Source organism: Belonocnema kinseyi, chromosome 9 (genome assembly GCF_010883055.1).
Source record: "Belonocnema kinseyi isolate 2016_QV_RU_SX_M_011 chromosome 9, B_treatae_v1, whole genome shotgun sequence".
Classification (NCBI taxonomy): Eukaryota; Metazoa; Arthropoda; class Insecta; order Hymenoptera; family Cynipidae; genus Belonocnema; species Belonocnema kinseyi.
Genome location: NC_046665.1, coordinates 40,791,528 through 40,796,616, shown reverse-complemented (window position 1 = coordinate 40,796,616; position 5,089 = coordinate 40,791,528).

Genomic DNA, 5,089 nt, shown 5'->3' with positions numbered 1-5,089 from the left:
ATAATTTTGCAATCAAATTCATTTGATCATTGCAAAACATACAAGAATAAGTACGTACAAGTCTTCGACTGCCTCGTATAATAGACAACTTGCACTGATATTTAAGCGTGTGGGTGAGCGAGATTAACGTGAGATTTGCCGATCAATTTAATTTATACCAAGCTAAAAAATGCAAACAAGGATTAATTGTTGGGGGAATAAGTTCTTTATCTTTTTAATTAAGGAAAATATTTAATCATCTAATGGGAAACTAAATTCAGAAGAGGCAGTGATGATTATTCATTTCATATTTAGACAATGTTTAGGCGCTTTTAACCTTAGTAGCAGAGAAAGATCCCGCAATTTGTAAAATGCCCGACCCTTTGAAATGTTCCAGGAACAATTACACCAACACAAAAAAAGTGGTCGGTTCCAGAGACAAGACCTATCATTTCCTATGTATTTTCACGTGCTGAATCGAAATCCGGGGTCAGAATTAAGTTTCATAACGTCGTTTTTCTTAATTCCCAAAAAACCACCCTTGAAAATGGAAAATTCGCATACAATTCGTGAAAAACTCAGTGTCTAGGTAGTTGGTGTAGGAAAAGAGACTGAATGGGTCCACAATACTTTATAGGCACCTATTTGAACGTGTTGAATCCTAACTTGTGTTGCGTGCTTAAAAGGGAAGCAAAGCCAAAGACACGGAAAGGGAAAAGAAATCCTTTACATAGATCGTTTGAAGACAAAAGAGGACGTTAGAAAGAAAGAAGGAATAAAAGTCTCCAAAAATGAAAAGATTTTTTGAATTTTAAAATTTTGTGTACAGTTTTTCTCGAACTCTATTGAAATTAATTGAATTTTGCAATGAAATACTGAGTTAAGGGACGTTTCTCATGCTCAATTTAAAATCAGTAATTTTAAAACATTCAGTCTATTTTGCTGTCCAAATTGTTTTTTTCAGCGAAGTCTTCAGTATTTTCTGGTTTTAAAAGTGATTCTCGGAGGTATTGTGGACAAATTCAGTCTGTTTTCCTACTCCAATTGCCTAGAGTCTGAGTTTTTCACGCATTTTATACGTTCTCTAAATCTGAATTAGTGGAATTTCACTATTTGATAGTGAAATTTCACTAATTGAATTAGCGAGAAGTAGGTCACTACGAATTAGTGAAAAACTACTAATTCAATTAGTGAAAATATTTTACTAAATCAATTAGTGAAATTTCACTAAGCAAATAGTGGTTTTGAGAGGTCAAGTATGTACTATTAAATAGTGGAAAATCACTAAATAAGTAGTCAAAATCAATCATGACATCCTGATCCTCTTTTAGAGCTCTGGCTAACTCTTCCGCAGTTAGGCTGTCGTACTCCTAAAACTTATTGGACATTTCGGCGTGGATGACGAATATACCTTAGGGTAACCAATACCTAATAATTAATTCATTTAAAATCATCAATAACAATACACCACGAAACTTAAAATTGTCATCCATATTTAAATAAAATATTTGCTGTAGTCAACCAATAACCCCAACAGTAAACCATATTTCAAGACAAGTTCTAGAAGTAAACTATAATATATATTTAAATTTAAATTAATTTATGTTGATACTGTACTTACTAAAGAAAAATATCAATTCACCTTTCCATTTATTTCTATAGCAACATAATTCTATATCGCAACATAATGAGGATACTATTCACTGGGAAACTACACGAAAGCATAATAAACTGAAAAATATTACTAACCTGTATTTTAAATTTTTTTACGCACCTAGAAAGAAAAATGATGCAAGCTGCCAAATGTAAACGATGAAAACAATGCAAACGAGACGTGAGCGCGAGTTGGCGCGAGTCCACCATTAGCTGTGATCACGGCTTCGATCTCGACTTCACTAATTAAATAGTGAATCAAACCACTAAATAGAGCGTGAAAAACCAAAAAATCACTATTTCAGCAGTGAATCATTCAATCACTAATTCAATTAGTGAAATTTTCACTACTTTAAATTTAGAGAGCGAATTTTCTATTTTCAAGGGAATTCTCTGGCCATTTCAAAAATTTATATCCGATTAAACTAATTTCTGTCTTCAGATTCGGATTCAGCACGTTAATATACGTACCTATAAGGTATTGTGAACCAATTCAGTCTCTTTTCCTGCTCTAATTGCCTAGACACTGAGTTTTTTACGTATTTCATGCGATTTTTTAATTTTCAAGGGTAGTTTTATGAAAATTAAACAAAATCGACGTGAAACTTAATTCTGACCCCGGATTTCGATTTACAACGTCAAAATACATAGGAAATTATAGGTCTTGTCTCTGGAACCACCACTTTTTTGTGTGTATCCCGGTATTATTAACAATAAATACAGCGTAAACCATAAGAGATAGGTAAAAATCAATGTCATTTTATATAATGGATATCCTCTTATGGTGTAGTATATGTGGTAAGACCCTTCAGGTGCCAGTGGGACGTTTTTAGCAAATGGCTGGAACGTTTCAGTGGAATGTCCTCAAGGTATGCGCGAAACATTCCAAACACGTTCCTGGAACGTTCCGGGATATCAGGGTAACTTATTAGACACTTTCGAATTTTTGCTTATTTTCTATTTTAACAATTCCAAACATTGCTACACGTCAAAACTGGAAAGTTTAATCTAATTGATTATAATAACTAAAATAACTTAAATACTGAAATTTAAACTGTATAGAATCATTTATGAAAGTCCGAAAAATGCTAAATAACTTTTCCAACTGGGCACAAGAATATAAACTAGACTGTTGCATACTAAATAGGATAAAAATTTAGTTCAAAAATGTTGTGCTCCATATGTTCGATGTCGACATCGATTTACAATTTGGCATGTTATAATAATAGAAATAAATGAGGTAAACCTTAAAAATATGATAACTTTTTAAAATATTCTCGACATCTAACGACCACCTAGGACACACTAACAAAATGGTCAGATCATATGCGAAATTCGTAATTTTTGAAAAATCCAAAATGGTTGCCACCTCATTTTTCTGAATAAGGCTAACGTTAGATATTGATTACAAATTAGAGAAAGTTGGCTCATTTTCAAGGTTTCACTCTTTGATTGACCAAAGTCTGGTGGGACTGGCGTTAAATGGACACGCTACCTTATAACGATTTAGCTACTTATTTTGGACATGATTTTATAATTGTTGCATACATTTCTCGCATCGAGTGGGTAGTTGGGTGTATACTGTAACTAATGAATAATACAAACAATAACGTAGCCTCGGATTGGATTGACACTTTGGTTGACGAAAGCATGCCCTCGGAAGAGTTTCAGGTAATGGATGGAGAATGGGTGTTTGAAATGCTAAAGGTTGTAATGATCTAAAGGAAAATCAATTACGGGATTCAATTCGCGTAAGGAAGCTTGAAATTTTTTTGTGTACCAGAAAAAAAGAAAGATGGATCTGAGACGAGAGACATAGAGTAGTCAGAAGTAGATAATGAATCACATGGTAGCCAAGGAGTCGGTTTGATCATGAATGAGAACAAGAATCCGTACGTCAAAAACGATAAATGTTTATCTCTCAGATTGTTGTGGGTTAGAATGAAAGTTTAAATCAGATGGCTATTTATTATAGCACCATAGGCTCCAGTTTATTGTGAAAATAATTATGTAAAAGACATATCCTGGGGCTCGTTTAATAATATTAAGTTTAATATACAACTTTGAACTTTTCACTATATATTTATTCACATTTTAACAGTAAATTGTCCAAGTTTGTACCCAAAATCTTTATTATAATGCGTATGGCGCCACTCCGATGACACCCATGTCAAAAAAAGTGTGTCCAGGACCAGCATGATTCCGGGCGAGCTTATTTGAAATTAAAAAAACCAAACGGTATTTTAATCTGTAAACCTGTGGCCATCGCTTGAACTAGGATATTTTTAAAATATTAAAAATTGAGTAATTAACACGATTTTGAACTTTTTTTCTTCAAATTTCATGGTTTTTAATTATCCTAGTTTAGGCGATGCTTACACGTGTGCTGAATTTACCCTACAAATTTCAAAGCAATCGGTCAAACCATTTTTGAGATATCATGCCGGCCAATTCGAAAAACGTGGTTTCGAGAAAAACCCGTTTGAAAGTTCAAGAATGCTTTAAACAATGAAGTAAACCTAGTCGTTCTAACAGCTGTAACTTTCCAATGACTTCGAATATTGGAATATCACTTCACCAGCATATTCTACACAGGTATAGGAATAAATTTAGGGAACAAAAAAAAATCGATTTTTTTGACCGGACACACGGGGTGATCCCCTTAAAGGTAACGTGGAGAATCTTATTAACGTATGCTTGGGAAGGGCTTGTTTATTACAGATACTTTGTTTAGGCATAACATGTTCCACATGTATTCTCGGTACAGAGGAGAAAGTTTAAGTGTGGAATTGATCATTACCTCACAGTTTTAAAAATGAACCTAGGTCAAGGATGAATGAGAAGGTGAACTAAGAAGAAGTAGACACGAGTCAAAATAGAGAATTTACAGAAACAAGAAATACAAATAGAAGATTGTAATAAGCTGAGCAAATATTCAATTAATCGTAGAAAACTGTTAAACTTGCAGAATTAGACAATGAAAGTTTGGAAGGCATATGCCAAGTGAAGTATGCCCAGGGGAAAAAGACATTTTCAGCCTGACGACGTCGTAAAGACAGCCCTACCATGTCCGTGTCAGTCCAACGGATGCCCCAAATATGTATAATGTCTTAAATACGCCTTTTGGACATGATTGGACTGACATGGATGTCTTAAGGATGTCTTTATGATGTCCTCAGGATCACAATGTCGTTTTGCCCACTGGATGGGCAAAACGACAGCGGGGTATTATCTTCAAGAGCGCATTTGAAATGTCTTCTACTTCGATTGTAGTAATAATGACTGGCGAGTGGAGATGCTTGGTGAGATGATTAATTCCCCGTGGCAGTTAACGAGAAGAAACAAGCCTGTTTGACAAAGTTCAATATTATTGATCTTACTAATGACGAGGGCATTAGACTAGAAAATTATCACAGGGATAAGAATAGAAAAGCAAAAATACTAGTAAAAGAAAGCA